The sequence below is a fragment of the Capsicum annuum genome, chromosome 1 (genome assembly GCF_002878395.1).
Source record: "Capsicum annuum cultivar UCD-10X-F1 chromosome 1, UCD10Xv1.1, whole genome shotgun sequence".
In the NCBI taxonomy this organism is placed as follows: domain Eukaryota; kingdom Viridiplantae; phylum Streptophyta; class Magnoliopsida; order Solanales; family Solanaceae; genus Capsicum; species Capsicum annuum.
In genome coordinates, this window is record NC_061111.1 from 126,847,190 (window position 1) to 126,865,474 (window position 18,285).

The window sequence follows — 18,285 nt, forward strand, 5'->3', positions numbered from 1 at the left end:
AATTAGTGTTTTACTAGTATTGTGGATAGAGAAATGGTTAATACACCTTTTTATTTAAATAATTTTTTATCATCAAACATCACTTTCTCAGTCTATTCTATGTCTTGGCATAGTGCTCAGTATCATTGCCTTTTCGCAACATATTTATGCAGATATAGTGTTTATTGGATTCTCTATTAGGTCCTTTTTTCTTTTAAATTGTGCTTTACATTAATGATGTGATCCCACCGCTTCACGCCTCGCTTAATGCGTGATGTGGACCCTTATCACTTTTTTGGTGCATTATATATCCCTAAACACCACTAGAGCACCATTTTCCATATAAAGGCAACTGTCCAGTAGTGGTGTCAGTTTCTTCTATTAGTAATGTGATATGTACGTGGGAGTGGTAAATTAACAAGATTTGATCTTAGCCAAAAAAACTTTATTTTGAGTATGTTATCAAAATATGAAGAATAGGTGGTATAATAAAATATTTGACACTGCATATAACTTAAATGAAGGTGTTATGTCTTACAATCTTGGTCTAGATAGCCATGAGCCATCTACAAAAAAATATAGGTGTTCCTTTGGTAAGCATGGTTGTAGCATCATTGGCTTTTCCTTAGTAGAATGTTCTCATCTTCCCGTCAGAATATTGTCATATCATCCTTTTATTGATAAAATTGCCAATGTAAGGTGATGATTCCTACTTTATCTTCTTGTAGTTCTCTTATGTGTATCCTAAAGTGGTTTAATAATTCCTAAAATGTTTCAATTAAAGAAGATAACACAACCTTATTTCAAAATAAAACATGACGTGTAATGTGCATTCAGTTTTCCTTGTGTTTCTATGTTTTTTATTTTTTTATTCGGGCTGCTTTGAAAATTTGGGTCCAGATTTTCTTCATAGTTCTTTCCCTGGTCGTTGCTCTAGCTTTGGCCCTTGAATCTCTCTATTGCTTTGCTCTTTTCGTTAATTTGTTATTTGGAGCTGCAGGAACAATAACAATGTCCTCATCACATTCTGAGTTATTAATAGATGAAGGGGTTGCACTTTGATTTGCATCAATGAGCTCTTCCATGGTTAATTTGGACTTTGTGAACAACCAATAAAGGATTTTACTTAGTTTGATGAAACTAAGCATGTCTTGCAAATCAAAAAACTTACGAGCAACCCCTATTGACAACCTCACCCTTCGATCCCTATGCCCTTATGATGTCAAAATCTTACCGTGCCTATCCTTTTTCATTGATTTTTTAATCTTATTTGACTTGTTTCTACTGCTGATATTATTTGTTGCAAATATCACTGAGTTGTTATTTTCAATTAAGTGACTATTAGGGGTTAAGTAAGGGAGATAATGATCTAGGGCATGTTCATGAAGGAGCATTTGGTTTCCAGTGAGGCCAAAATGGAAAAAATTAAGCTGTGAGATGATGATGGTGGTATTGAACTGTGGAGAGTAGTGTTCCTATTACTACTGTTTCCAAAAGGGAACATTTTTTTTTCTTGAAAAATTTATAAAATATACTATCAGAAAGATAAGCAGTTAAATACTAGTTATATTGGCCTATGGCAAACTTGGTGGGAACTTTCTACAATACTGTTAGAGAAAGTGAAGGAATTAGGATTTAATTGGCTCTGAATCTATGTACTCTATCCCTTTTGTGTTTCTACTTTTCCATATTTTACTCATAAAGAAAAATCTCATGTTGATTTTGAGTGGTATCACCCTGTACATTTTGTGGAGCTTGTGGAGATTTTGGTCTAATCATATTTTATTGGTGTTTTTGTTGAGTTTTTTGTTGCTTATAATTGGTCCTCTTTTCTTTTCTTTTCTTTTCTGTGTATGCCATTGTTCTTTGCCTTGGTTTATATTGTTGCATTTTCCTGATTCTTGTCCTTCACATTTTCTGTATTTTCTTTCTCATAGATTGGTGGCTGATTTGTACTTTTGTCACTGTTATTTAGTGTTTTGTCTTGTATAGCTGGAGTTTTTGCCCTGAGATGGTGGTTTATTTCTGGTGTTGTCTTTGTTGTTTTGATGCTGAATTTCACTATTTCCTGCAACCTCTTCTTCTTCTTTTTTCTTTTTAAGCAGAAGTTATCTAAGTTACAGGTAGCGACTTCCGGGATTTCATTGGGGGTGTTGTTATTGTTGTTGCAGTAGCGAATTTATCTGAGATGTTTAAATGATGTTGGTCTATGATAATTATATGCTTACTTGGGTAGTAAGCCGACAGTTTCAAACAATGTCTATAAATTTAAGAAAATAATATAGTTCTAATCTGGGAAGGAGGTTGTATTATGCTTAAAGTAGAAATACCTGATGTAGTATGAAAAAACTTTACTCTATTTACTCTATTTTCCCTTAACGCCTAGGCTTCAGAGGTTGTTTATGTCTACAAATACAACTTCTCTAATGACATGGTATAAAGATGAAAGAACTGATGATGGAATAATGAGGCACCCAGCTAATTTAATGGCATGGAATTCGTTTAATGAACTATATCCTTCATTTGCTAGTGACAGATTCCAACCATTGAAAAATTCCAAAACCTCATATAGAATTTGGCCCGGGGTTCTTAATCCTTATATTTACAACCAAGGTTGTGTATAAAGAAGGAAAATTTTATTTTTTCAATGCCTATTCCTGGTCCAAATAGTCTCAGAGATGCAACTGATACATATCTTCAACCTCTACTAGAGAAATTGAATGGGTTGTGGGAAGATGGTATTAAAACCTTTGAGGCATCAACTAAACAGAATTTTAAGTTGCATGCTTCTTTGTTATAGACTATCAATGAGTTTCTAGCATATGAAAATTTATCTGGATGGAGTACAAAAGGAAAATGGGCATATCCATCTTGTAATAAAGACAATTCTTCAATTAAATTATGTAATTGTAAGAAGGGGTGCTTTATCGGTTATCGGCGTTACCTTCCTTTGAGTCACAAATGGAGGAATAAAAAGAAGTCATTTGATGGTACAATAGAGAAAAGGCACCCACTAAAAATGCTTTCTGAAATTGAGATACTTAATCAAGTGCAAGATCTTGAAGGACAATCATTAAGAAAGGATCCTAAGAAGAGGAGGAAGATATCACACGAAAAGTGATAGGATAATTGGAAGAAGAAGAAGAGTGTCATTTTTAAACTTCCTTTTTGGAAATATCTCTTGTTGTGATGTAATTTGGATATCATGCATATTGAAAAAAATATATGTGATGGTTTTTTTGGTAACATTCATAAATGTCAAAAGAAAGACCAAAGATATAATTAAAACTCGGTTAGACTTGCAAGCAATGAACATTAGACCAAAATTGCACCCTATCAAAAAAGAGAATAAAGTTGAAGTTCCAACTGTATGCTACACATTGTATCCTGAAGAAAAGCACAAATTATGTATTTTCTTACAGAATTTAAAGGTCCTGGGTGCATTTTTATCTAATATTTCTCAATGTGTGAACTTGAAATAACATGAGATATCTAGTTTGAAAAGTCATGTTTGTCATGTTCTTTTGCAGCATATACTCCTTCCTGCACTTCGTGGCATGGTGTTGAAAGAAGTGTGTAAACCTCTTATTGAGTTATCTTTATTTTTTTATGTTCATGAATTAAAAGAGTTGAGGATTGATGAGTTGAGACATATTAAAGATCAAATTCCTTTTACACTTTGCAAGTTAGAAAAGGTCTTTCTTCCTTCTTTTTTTTGATGTCATGGTCCATTTGCCTATTCATTTAGCTAGTGAAGCTAAGATTATTGGGCCTATTCATTATTGGCAGATGTATTCTATCGAGCGATGGTTATATTTTTTGAAATCTCTCACTAGTAATAGGGCATGTACAGAAGGTTCAATTGTAGAGGACTACCTTGCAAATGAATGTATGACCTTATGTTCAAGGTCTCTACATAGAATTGACACAAAATTAAATCGGCCTAAAATGAATTATGATGGCGGTTTAAAAAATTCAAATAGAGGTTTATCTATATTTTGTCAACCTGGAAAAACTCTGGGAGCTAAAGATCTATATATATATATATATATATATATTCTGAAGAATTGTGATGAAGTCTTACCATATATAGAGTTTGGAGAGTTCTTTTGTATTATCTTATTTTTTCAATTTCCTTTAAGGTAATATTATTTCTTGTAAAACCCTGCAAAGTTCCCTCGTAGTCCGAACCTTAGAGCGTGTCAAGTGAAATGTAATTCCGGCCCTAAAAGATTGAGAAGTGACTTCCCAAGTAATTGGAGTTTAAACTATATAGAATTTTCTTAAATTTGACTTTTTGTCATGTAGAGAATTGAATTATCTTTCCAACAATACCAATTTCATCCAAATCCGGTATCGGGGTGAGAAATTATGGCTGTTTTAACGAGAGTTGTCGGAACTACCCAGGTGTAATGGATGTCCGATGGACCATCGAGTCTGTGATGGACCATCGCTCGGTCCATCGCAATCAAGGTAGTAACTCCCTTTTCTGGCCCAAGTGCAATGGCCAAGACAACGGATCATCGGATTTGCCATGGACCATCGCTGTGACCGCCGTGCTGAGGTAATATGGCCTCACTATGACCATCGTGCGATGGATGACCTGATGGAATGTCAGACTTGTGATGAACTGTCTCTTCGACCGTCACATCAAGGTAGTGTGTCCCATTCCTGGTGCGACGAACGACCCAATGGACCATCGGACTTGGGATGGACGTCGCTCTGACTATCGCAGCCTCCATTTATGTTTTTAACTCATTTTAAAAAGGGGCTTTTTGGTCTTTCCAGTCTTTTATAAACTAGATATATTCCAAGCAAAGGAAATGGCTTCATTCATCATCTGAAACATAAGACAGCTAGGGTTTCTCCCTCAAGATCAAATCTAAAATCCTTCTCTAAAAAAATCCAAGAACGCACCGCAGATTCAACAAATTAAGTTGAGATTTGAGTTCTCCAAGTTCAAGGGTTGCAAGAACCCTCTCTCAAGAGTAAGAATAAGAGTTTAGAGCAAGCTTGTTCAACCAATTTCATAATCTAATGTATGTGGGGTTTTGAACAAGGGTAATCCTTTCACCCTTGTGCCCAAAGACTTATTTAAACTATAATTTTCTACAATCTATGAGATTTTACATGAATTTGAATTAGGATTTTTCAACCATTATTATTGATGGCAATATTTTGATATTTTTCTTGAATTGAGAGTCTAATGGCATGATTTTTACATATTTTCTTAAGAAATTATAATTGGGTCTATACCCTATGATTTTAATCCTTGAGAAGTTAATAGTTGAAATAGATATTGAAGTATATGAGTATGTTGAGATTTGGAGACAAATTGCTGAAATTTCCAGATTTCTACATGAGTTATGAATCTATATGCTATATATTATGCTTTTGATGAGTTTTAACTTGAGATTGAATTATGGGTTATAAAGTCCTACTTGAGACTTGAGATTTTATGAACTTTTGTGCTATAAGCACCCATGATTTGAGTATTCTGAGATTGTTGAGAAATGTTTTGACCTAATGGTCATTGAGTTTTGAAATTCACTCTACTACATGAGATTACAGATTTGATTATTGGGTTCTTATTAAATCATGAGATTATTCTAAAGTGGATTTTTATGAGATGAGTGAGATTAACTAAAGGGAGTAGTATTTAGCACCGAGTTGGGTAAGTTACCATGGTTTCTTACCCTAGAACTACATGTCACCATAGGTTGGGCCTAAGGCTGAGATGATTATTGGGCCTAAGGATGAGATATTGGGCCCAAGACTGAGATAAGTTATCACTGAATTGAGGTTATACTCCATGGCAAGAGTATGACGCCTCTCCCCAACGTGAGGTCTCTTTCTTAGAAGGACAAAATGTTGAACTCCATGTAGCTCGCATGGTTTATGTCGGTTAAGATAAACTCCCTAAACTAAAGTATTTTTCATTGAGATAGAATTTTTTTCCCTTAAAACAAAAGCTTTGAGATAAGATATTTTCCTTTAAAACTAAAATACTTTCCCTTGATGTGAGTATTTTTCCCTAAAGCTTGAAATGAGATATTTTCCTAACGTGAATGAAATGCCTTCAAGTATGTTCCAAAGTTATATGATTTCGAATTCCAAGTATTTGAGTTCAAAAAAGTTATGAGTTCTTGAGCATTGAAGAAGTTTTACTCTCCATGAGACATATGCATGAGTTGAAAGTATTTCTTAAAGTTTCCTTTAGCCTTAAGTAATGAGAATAAGAGAAGAGTTCAAATGTCAAAGCTAAAAGTATAATGACTCACGAGATTGTGTTATATGTTCCATTTTACATGATTCATGAGATTCGCATTTTATACTTATTCAAGTCATGTGAGTCATTACTTATTACATGCATGATTTAATTAAAGAGTATTGATGTTGTTTTATATAAATCCATGTACCCCTACATAATCAGTACATTCTCAAGTATTGATCCATATATACGTCTATGTGCTACATTGTCTTATAATGTAGGTTCATGTGCTCAGTCCCAACCTCGTCAGTAATTTTTGAGTACCTCTATCTACATTCCTACAGTGGTGAGTCCTCATGGTTCGAGGACCTATATTCAGGCATTTCTATATTTTTAGAGACTATGTTGTTATTTCCAGCTCATTTTAAGTTAGTTGGGAATCTGTCCCAATGACTCTCTAGTTCATGGATTAGTAGAGGCTTTGTCAGACTAGTTATCAGATTGTGGTTGTATTAAGATTTCCAGTATTGTGGTCATTTGAACCGAGCTTTTTCTTCGTATTTCCTTTCATATGATATGACTATGGTAGTTTTTGAATTATTACATCTTGAAATAGTGTTATTAGTAAAAACAGGCTCAAAGGGTTAGCTTGGGGTTACTTGTAGCCTTAAGCACCGTGTGACATCCCGGGAGGTAATTTTGGGTCGTTACAAACTTGGTATCAGAGCCTAAGATGTTAAGCAGTCCTAGAGAGTCTCACAAATCACATTAAGTAGAGTTTTGATCATCGGTGTGTAGCGCGCCACATCTATGAGCAAGAGGCTACGAGATATTTTAGGATAAAAGTTATTTATTCTTTTAGATTCTATCGTGCCAATAATTATCCCTCTCATCTAATAATTTATGCTCTTCTATTGCAGAAAATACCTCTCCGAAGAGTGAATGTTCATGGAAACGATGATGAACAACCCCCACCCATTGATCCTTTGAATGAGATGGTATCTCATGCTGAGTTTCGACCAGCCTTTCAGGCATTCACCAAGGCAGTCACCATTAATGTTTGGGCCAATAACCAGGCTACAGTTGCTAATCAGCAGGGAGGTGATGTAGCTACAGCTAGGATTTGTGATTTTATGCGAATGAATCTGCCAGTGTTTTATGGGTCTAAGAAAGATGAGGACCCATAGTTGTACCTTGAGGAGGTGAGAAATATCACATGGATGATGCATATTTCTATGGAAAAAAGTGTTGAGTTAGCATCTTACAGGCTGAAGGATATTGCTTATGACTGGGTTGTATCATAGAGGAAGGGTAGAGGTGAGAATGTCGGTCCAATGACTTGGCAGGTGTTCCAAGATGCATTCTTGTACAAGTTCTTTCTGCTTGAGATAAGGGAGACAAAGATTTAGGAGTTTATGAACTTGAGGTAAGGCTCCATGAATGTTAAGGAGTACTGTTTGAAGTTCAATCAGTTGGCCAAGTATGCTCTTGATTTGATTTCTGAAACCCGATATAGTATGAGCAAGTTTGTGATCGGTATTTTTGGGTTAATACTGAAGGAGTGTAGGACTACGATGCTTTATAGGGATATGGATTTGGATAGGTTGATGATGCATTCCCAGTAGATAGAGGCGAATTAGAATAGAGAGAGAGAGCGAGTGAAGGGTAACAAGAGAGCTAGATCTGAGCAGCATGAGTTTATCCAGCCTAGGTTCCATAGAGAGAACCACCCTCAGTTTTTGAGACGTCCTTCTATGCCAGTGCCTTCATCATCTAGTGTCCCATGCCTAGAATCAGGAAAGAGCAAGGGGGCAGGTCTTTTATGTCTAGGTCACAAAAAGTGTTAGTAACAGGCCCCATTATCCTTCTTGTGCTAAATATAGCAGGGATCATCCCGACGAGTGTTTAATAGATCTGAGGGGTTGTTTTGGTTGTGGAAAGTAGGGCCACATACTTAGATACTGTCCTCATGCTAGACAGGGGAACATAGATGCCCGACCTCAGTCATAGGCTGCTAGTGCACCAGCTTTGGTACCCCATCCCGCCCCTGCTCAGGCACTTATCTAGCACTGCTGGCGGTCAATGCCAGAACAGATTTTATGCCTTACCATCCTATTAGGAAAAGGAGGACTCTCCCGATGTTGTTACCGGTATACTCCGTGTCTTTTGCTGTGATGTCTATGTGTAGTTGGACTCTGGGTCAAGTCTCTCTTATGTGACCCCACTTGTAGCTGTGAATTTCAAAATGAGTCTCAAAAAGATTTTTGAGCCCTTCCTAGTTTCTACACCAGTAGGGGAGTTAGTTGTTGCTAAACAAGTGTATAGAGATTGTCCTATTACTATTCTTCATAGGTTCATACTTGTGGATTTGATAAAGTTAGACATGGTGGATTTTGGCCTTATTCTGGGTATGGATTGGCTTCATTTTTATTATGCATCTATAGATTGTAGTACCCATGTGGTCAAGTTTTAGTTTCCTGATAAGCCAACTTTTGAGTGGTCCAGGAGTTCGGTATCTCCTAAGAGTCATTTTATCTCCTATCTCAAATCTAAAAAGGTAATATCCAAGGGTTACATCTATCACCTAGTTAGAGTCAAAGACACTAAGTCCAAGGCTCCAACTATTCAGTCAATCAATATTATTAATGAGTTTTCAGATTTTTCTTGGAAGACCTCCCAGGGGTACCTCCCGATATAGAGGTAGAATTCGGGATTGACCTTCTTCTCGACACTCATCTCATTTCTATTCTGCCATACCATATGGCACCCGCAGAGCTTAAGAAGTTGAAAGAGCAACTCAAAGATCTTTTAGACAAAGGTTTCATTAGGCCCAGTATTTCTCCTTAGGGTGCACCTGTCTTATTCGTGTGAAAGAAAGATGGTTCTTTGTGTTTGTGAATTAACTATCGTCAACTTAACAAGGTCACCATCAAGAACAAGTATCCTCTTTAGAGAATTGATAACCTGGTTGATCAGTTGTAAGGTGCAAGTTATTTCTCCAAGATAGACCTTAGATCTGGCTATCACCAGATATTCCAAAGACAGCTTTCCAAACCCACTATGGTCACTTTGAGTTTCTTGTCATATCTTTCGGGCTAACCAATTCCCCAGCAGCCTTCGTAGACCTCATGACATGAGTATTCAAGCAATATCTAGATATGTTTGTCATATTATTCATAGATGATATCCTTGTGTACTCCCATAATGAGAATAACCATGCAAACCACTTTAGAATTGTCTTACAAACTCTTAGAAACCACCAGATATTCCTCAAATTCAGTAAGTATGAATTTTGGCTAAGGTCTATAGCCTTTCTAGGTCATGTTGTTTTAGCGGAAGGTATTAGAGTTGATCCCCAAAAAACAAAAGCTATAAGGAATTGGCCTAGACCTATCTCTCCATCTGACATTAGAAGTTTCTTGGGTCTAGCAGGCTACTACCGTCGTTTTGTTGAAGGTTTCTCTTCTATTGCATTTCCCATGACTCGGTTGACCCAAAAGAAAGTTAAGTTTCAGTGGTCAGATTCCTATGAGAAAAGTTTTCAGGAGTTGAAGACTCAACTTACTTCAGCCCCTGTGTTGACTTTGCCTGATGGTACAGATGGTTTTGTAGTTTATTATGATGCCTCTAGAGTTGGTTTGGGTTGTGTGTTGATGCAAAGAGTTAAGGTTATAGCTAATGCCTCTAGATAGTTGAAGTCGCATGAAAAAAACTACCCAACCTATGATCTTGAGTTAGCTGTTGTGGTCTTGGCTTTGAAAATCTGGGGACATTATCTTTATGGTGTCCATGTTGATGTATTTACTGATCATAAGAGCTTACAGTATGTGTTTACTCAGAGAGAGTTGAATCTTAAGCAGAGGAGGTAGTTGGAGTTGTTGAAAGACTATGATATAAGTGTGATGTATCACCTGGGCAAGGCCAATATAGTGGCAGATGCCCTTAGCAGGTTGTCTATGGGTAGTTTTTCCCATGTAGAGGAAGGTAAGAAAGATCTAGCTTGTGATGTGTATTATTTGGCTAGATTGGGTATTAGGTTGCTTGATTTAGCTGAGGGAAGTACTTTGGTGCAGAGTAATTCCAAATCCTCTTTAGTTTCAGAAGTGAAGAAGAAAAAAGATAAGGATACTAATTTGGTCAGACTGAATGAGTTAGTTCAGGACCAAAAGGTAGACATTTTCTCCCAGAGGGGAGATAGCATGTTGAGAGTATAAGGTAGATTGTGTGTTTCATGTGTTGATGATCTGAGGTAGAGTGTTATGGCTGAAGTGCATGGCGCGCGGTATTCTATTCATCCCGGCACTGCCAAGATACACCACAACTTGCGGGAAATCTATTGGTGGAATGGTATGAAGAGGGATATAGCAAAGTTCGTAGCAAAGTGTGCAACGTACCAACAGGTTAAGGTAGAGCACCAAAGACCTGGTGGTATGATGCAAGAGTTTGGTGTACCCACTTGGAAGTGGGAGGTGGTGAATATGGACTTCGTGATCGGGTTGCCTCTTTAGCGTCATTATCATTATTCGATTTGGGTTGTTGTGGATAGTCTGACTAAGTTCGCGCAATTTTTGCCCTTTCATACATCTTATACAGCTGAGGATTATGCTAGATTGTATATCTGGGAGTTAGTCAGGCTGCATGGAGTTCCCTCGTCCATCATTTTGGATAGGGGTACTCAATTTACTTCTCAGTTTTGGAGGGCATTTTAGCAGGGTCTTGGTACCCAAGTTCTTTTGAGTTCTGCTTTTTGCCTGCAGACAGATGGTCAGGCTGAGAGGTCATTTAGACCCTAGAGGATATGTTACGGGTGTGTGTTCTTGATTTCAAGGGTAGTTAGGATGAGAATTTGCCATTAATAGAGTTTGATTATAACAACAGTTACCATGCTAGCATCGAGATGGCACCATTTGAGGCATTGTATGATAGGTGATATAGGTCACCTATAAGTTGGTTTGAAGTAGGTGAAGCTATTGTGATTAGGCCTGATGTAGTGTTCGAGGCTATGAAGAAAATTAAGTTGATTAGAGAGAGGTTCAAGACCACTCAGAGTTGTCAAAAGTCATATACTGATGTGAGTAAAAGAAATCTTGAGTTTGAGGTGGGTAATTTGGTGTACTTTAAGATTTCACCCATGAAAGAGGTGAAGAGGTTTGGTAAAACGAGAAAGCTTAGTCCCCATTATGTTGGCCCGTATAGAGTCTTGAGCCGTGTTGGTAAAGTAGCCTATGAGGTTGAGTTGCCTGCAGAGTTATCAGATGTTCATCCTGTTTTTCATGCCTACATGCTTAAAAAGCATATAGGTGATTCCATAGTAGTAGATCCCTCAGAGAGTACTGATATTCAGAATGGTCTTTCCTTCGATGAGATTCCTGCTGAGATCTTAGATTTTCGGATCCATTGACTAAGGAACAAAGAAGTTCCCTTGGTCAAAGTTTTGTGGCGGAACCATTCTGTTAAGGGTGCTACTTGGGAGGCAGAAGCAGACATGCTAGCCAAGTACCCGCACCTCTTTTCCGCAAGTTCAAATCAATTTGAAGGTATTGTTCTTCCTTAATTTATCCCTTCTAACCTAAATTTCGGCTATATATATCTATCTATTCTTGCATGAGTTCTTGTAGTTTCTAAGATATTCAAGAGTTTAGAGAGATTTTGAGTTATTTAGCAAATTGCTTCAGCTTTATGTACTCTGTTTTTCCTGTGCTCCTAGTCTAACTAGCGACATTCGAGGATGAATGTTTACAAGGGGGAGATATTGTAAGACCCCGCAAAGTTACCTCGTAGTCCAAGCCTTAGAGCATGTCAAGTGAAGTGTAATTCCGGTCCTAAATAACTGAGAAGTGACTTCCCAAGTGAATAGTGTTTAAACAATATATAATTTTCTTAAATTTGACTTTTTGTCATGTAGAGAATTGAATTAGCTTTCAAACAAAACCAATTTCATCCAAATCTAGTATCGAGGTGAGAAGTTATGGTCATTTTACGAAGAGTTGTTGGAACCGCCCAAGTGTGACGAATGATCTGATGGACTGTCAAGTCTATGAAGGACCATCGCTCGAACCGACAATACCAAGGCAGTAACTCCCTTTTCTGGCCTAAGTGTGGTAGCCAAGACAACGGACCATCGGGTTTGCGACGGACAGTTGCTGTGACCGTTCCGCTGAGGCAATGTGGCCTCACCCTGGCCATCATGCGACAGACGATTCGACAGACCATTTGAATTATGACGGACCGTCGCTCCGACCTTCGCATCAAGGCAGTGTGTCCCATTCCTGGCCAACGTGTGATGGACCATCGTTCCGACCATCACAGCCCCCGTTCAGTGTTTTTAACTCATTTTAAAAAGGGGTTTTTCGGTCTTTCCACTCTTTTATCAACAAGATATATTCCAAGCGAAGCAAATGTCTTCATTCATCATCCAAAACACAAGAGAGCTAGGGTTTCTCCCTCAAGATCAAATCTAAAATCCTTCTCTAAGAAATCCAAGAACTCACCATAGATTCAACAAATTAATTTGAGATTTGAGTTCCCCAAGTTCAAGAGTTGCAAGAACCCTTTCTCAAGAGTAAGAAGAAGATTTTAGAGAAAGCTTGTTCATCTACTTTCTTAATCTAAGGTATATGGGGTTTTGAACAAAGGTAATCCTTTCACCCTTGTGCCAAAAGACTTATTTAAACTATAATTTTCTACAATCTATGAGATTTTACATGAATTTGAATTAGGGTTTTTCACCCATTATTATTTATTGCAATGTTTTGATGTTTCCCTTGAATTGAGAGTCTAATGGCATAATTTTTACATATTTTCTTGACAAATTGCAGCTGGGTCTATACCCCATGATTTTAATCCTTGAAAAGTTAATAGTTAAAATGTTTAAGATATTGAAGTAAATGAGTATGTTGAGATTTTGAGACAAATTGCTAAAATTTCCAGATTTCTACATGAGTTATGAATCTATATGCTATCTATTATGCTTTTGATGAGTTTTAAGTTGAGATTGAATTATCGGTTATTAAGCCCTACTTGAGATTTGAGATTTAATTATTGAGTTCTTATTGGGTCATTGGGTTTTGAAATCCACTCTACTACATGAGATTACAGATTTGATTATTGGGTTCTTATTGAACCATGAGATTATTGTAAAGTGGATTTTCATGAGATGAGCAAGATTAACTAAAAAGAGTTGTATTTAGCACCGAGTTGGATAAGTTACCATAGTTTCTTACCCCAAAACTATATGCCACCGTAGGTTGGGCCTAAGGCCAAGATGATTGTTGGGCCTAAGGCTGAGATATTGGGCCCGAGGCTGAGATAAGTGATCACTAAATTGAGGTTATACTCCTTGGCAAGAGTATGACGCCTCTCCCCAACATGAGGTCTCTTCCTTAGGAGGACAAAACATTAAACTCCATGTAGCTTGCATGATTTATGTCGGTTAAGAGAAACTCCCTAAACTAAAGTATTTTCCATTGAGATAGAATATTTTTCCCGTAAAACTAAAGATTTGAGATAAGATATTTTCCTTTAAAAGTAAAATACTTTTCCTTGATATGAGTATTTTTTCCTAAAGCTTGAAATGAGATATTTTCCTAACGTGAATGAAATGCCTTCAAGTATGTTCCAAAGTTATATGATTCCGAATTCCAAGTATTTGAGTTCAAAAGAGTTATGAGTTCTTGAGCATTGAAGAAGTTTTACTCTCCATGAGACATATGCATGAGTTGAAAGTGTTGCTTAAAGTTTCCTTTAGCCTTGAGTTATGAGAATAAAAGAAGAGTGCAAATTTTAAAGCTAAAAGTATAATGACTTACGAGATTGTATTACATGTTCCATTTTATATGATTCATGACCTTTGCATTTTATACTTATTTAGGCCATGTGAGTCATTACTTATTACATGTATAATTTGATTAAAGAGTATTGATGTTGTTTTATGTTAATGCATGCACCCCCATATACTTAGTACATTTTCAAGTGCTGATCCACATATACATCTATGTGCTATATTGTCTTATAATGTAGGTTCAGGTGCTCAGTTCCAACGTTGTCAGTGATTTTTGAGTACCTTTATGTACATTTCTACGGTGGTGAGTCCTCATGTTTTGAGGACCTATATTCAAACATTTGCATATTTTGAGAGACTATGTTGTTATTTCAAGTTCATTTTGAGTCAGTTAGGGACCTATCCCAACGGCTCTCTAGTTCACGAATTAGTAGAGGCTTTGTCAAACTAGTTATCAGATTATGGTTGTTTGAGGTTTCCAGTATTGTGGTCATTTAGATCGAGCATTTTCTCCATATTTTCTTTTATATGATATGACTATGCTAGATTTTGAATTATTACATCTTGAAATGAGTGTTATTAGTAGAAACAGGCTCAAAGGGTTATCTTGGGGATGCTTATAGCCTTAAGCGCTGTGTGACGTCCCGGGAGGTGATTTTAGGTCATTATATTTCTATATGACTTTTATGGTTAACCTCAAACTTTTAGAGAGTTTGCAAATATGGATATTGCTCAAGACTTGTCAGATACAGAATGGGATTAAGAACTTATTAATTGGTATAAAGATAGGGCGAGTAATATAAACAACTCATAAACATTAGATTTTACATCTTAATGTTGAATTACTCATTCTAAAGTATTAAAGGTAATCTTATTTTTAGGTCATACATTTGCCCAAAAGCAGATAATAGGTGGCACATGGAATATCTTCTCTCACTTTTACGTGGTCCTACCAAATATTCAATACATTGTAATGGTTACATTGTAAATGAATATAAATTTCATGCATAATATTATGATCGAACTTTAAGGAATCAAAATTATGGTGTTGTTGTTTCTAGCAAGAATTATGAAGATTCTGAGATATTTGATTACTATAGAGTTTTAATAGATGCGATTGAATTACAATTTGTCCCGAATAGAAGAATGATTTTATTTTGGTGTAATTGGTTTGATGTGCATAACAAAATAAAAGGAATTTAAATAGATGAGAATGACTATGTAAGTGTGAATCCAAGTAGATTTTCAAAAATAAATGAGCCTTTTGTTTTAGTGGATCAAGCATCTCAAGTACTTTATGCTAATGATAACTCCAACAAAGGCTGGCATGTAATGAGGAAGACTCGACCTCGTGATTCCTATGAGATTGTGAAACAAATGGATGATGATGTAGATGACGTAGAAAGTCTTTCAAATGTTGTAGATGACTTTGAAAGTCCTTCACAAAAGAAACGTAAAAGACTGATGAGGTTAAATATCTGATAATTACTTATTGCTAAAATATTCTATTCTTTCAGCAAGATTTTAACTTATAATACTTTTTGTATAGATTTTGATTTTTGTGAAGCACAAAGACTGTTGCCTGTATTTTTTAGTTCATTGAATAAAAAGTTTTCTTACTATTTTTTTTTATTTTTGGCTCTTTTTGAAAAATTAGGATGGATCAATTATGAAGAGTACTATCAAATATACTTTTTGCGCACCTAGGGCTATTGGAAAAGAACGAGGACGAAGGCTCAGATCTTTGACAACAAAAAGGAAAATTCTAACTAAGAGTTCATTTTAGCAACCTAGTGATCTAGTTAAGCAATACATCCAAGAAGAAGAAAAAAGTAAGTTTTTTCAAATTTATTAGAGTTTTTAATTGCATAAAATAACTTGAATCAAACACCATAGCCTATTTTTGGTCGACCAAAACAGCTTGTTCTTCTAACTTATTTTTGGTCGCCCTTGTGCTACAAAATATAATTCCTCAAGTATTAGTAATATGATTTTCTTTCTGCAGGTGCTTTTGGAAAGGAACCAGAAGAAGGACGTAAAAACTTTACTATGTCTTCTAAGCAATGAATGGAAATGTTACATAAGAACTTTAAGGTTCTTGACAAAGAGCATATGCCAGTTAATACTTCATTACCTCCATCTACTAATCAGGTTAAGCAATACTCACAAGAAGTTGAAACAAGTAAGTTTTTCAAATCCAATTCCTATTGAGGATTGTCTACCCATGATTATTAAATAAAAGTGAAAAGGGATTAAGTCTTCTTTATTATGAAACATGTTACAACCTATTAAAATGTACACGGTGCTCTTTGTCTTACTTCATATTTATCCTGTGATAAGTTGAGAGTTTTTATACAAACTTATTTATAGTTATGGATATATTTCCTTGAGCACCAACTTATTATACTTAGTTGTGTACCTACAGCTACATGTCCTTTGGTTCCCTAAATATCAGTAGAGCTGAACTGATTCATGGTGTGTACCTGGAGCTGCATGTCCTTTGGTATTAAACTGACTCATAATGTGTATTTGGATTTGCATGTCCTGTGGTTCCCTAAATATCACTAGAGCACTAGATCTAGTTCTTGCAAATGACTACTTACATGGCAATGGTTTCCATATCGGCAAAATATTACTTCACTTATACATCACAATGATTTGACCCTTTTTATCTTTATGTGAATCCAACTATCTTAGCTGTTTGCTGAAATCATTGAACTCTAAATCCTTAAGCAGTTCAAATCTTGAGAATATTGCAGTTCGAATCTATTTACAACTTTGCATTGAGACATGAAACTTTGTGCCCTCTGGTTATGTTTATTCCTCATCTGCAACAAATGCTCCATCTGGAGTTAGAGTACATAAAAAGATTTTTCTTTATTTCAAACTGAAAAGAGTAAGAAAAAATGAAATTTTATTCGATTAACCCCTTGCACCAGATTGTTAATGGCAATTTAATCAAAAAGAGTAAAGAATTATGTTTTTTTTAATTGGTAATGTTGTATTCCTCAATATTAAGGATATGCTAGAGATCTCTAAAAAGGGATCACAGAGAGTAGAAAATCTAATTACAAAGAACCTAGAATATCTAATAGTTTTTCTACCTCCTCTATACCTTTCTCTTTACACCGAAAATACAAACATATGATACATTTCTCCTTTACTCTCTGTATGGAGTTAGATTTGTTCTTAAAGCATATTTCATTCCTATCCTTCCAAATTGACCACTATATGTAAGATGGAATCATCCTTCACTATTTTTTTTTACTTTTGCTTCCACCTCTCCTAATCTAGTAGCTCAACAAGTCAGCAATGTGTTCTGGCATTGTTCATCTATTGCTTGTGAATCTCAAAAATAGATTCTAGAGTTGAGTTGTAACTCTACAATGTAGAAATAAATGGTTCTTGGTCTCTATAACGCCCCGAGAGTACACCGTGGGCATCACACGGTGCTTACAGCTCGAAGGACCACAAGCTAACCCATGTCTGTACCTACTGTGAGCACTGAATAGTGTAATATGGAATATATACAGAATTTACTGGAATGTCATAAGGTTTTAAATCATAGTTCTACTAATGTCTGTAAAACAATGTTGATAATGCCGATAAAATGGTTGATAATGACAATTAAAAACTGACAGTCTGTCTGTACTAGTCTGAAAGCCTCTAAACTAACTTTATGTAGAGTTGATGGGACAAGTCCCCAACTAACTCCGACTCACTAAATAACTGAAGTGCTGACATAACTGAATATAAGATAACTCATTCTCGAAGAATGAGGACTCACCCCTACTGTTGTTGCTGATGAACTGGAAAGTCTAAGTACGACCGAGAATTCAAGATTCCAAACGTATGATTTAAGAAATCATAGCGCAATAAATGAGTATGCGATCAGTACTTTGAATGTACTAGTATGAGAGATGAGGTTAGGCTATTATGCATGATTTATGTGCTTGAATAATAACTGTTTGAATGACTAGAATGGGATAACTAAACAAGCACTAATAACTGCTAAATAATATGAGATAACTGAGTAAACATGCATGAAGTAAAGACTGACTAGCTAGCATGAGATTACTGAATATAAATGCGTGAAAGCTGTAAAAATCTAAGAATGCATGACCAAGCACATAACAGATTTTGAAAATAGTCTGTAAACAGAAATACTGATATTTGATAACTGAATAACTGATAACTGTATGCTATGGTCAATGCAAACCTGAACTAAAGTATATTGATTACTGACTGAGACTATCGGAGTTATCATCTAACCGACATAAACTATGTGAGCTATCATGGAGACCAACGTCTGACC

At 36.0% G+C, this 18,285-nt stretch overlaps 1 pseudogene; it reads right to left on the minus strand.

Annotated features, from left to right (window-relative positions):
- Positions 1 to 839: 839 nt before the first annotated feature.
- LOC124897967 lies at positions 840 to 1,483 on the minus strand (annotated as a pseudogene).
- Positions 1,484 to 18,285: the final 16,802 nt, after the last annotated feature.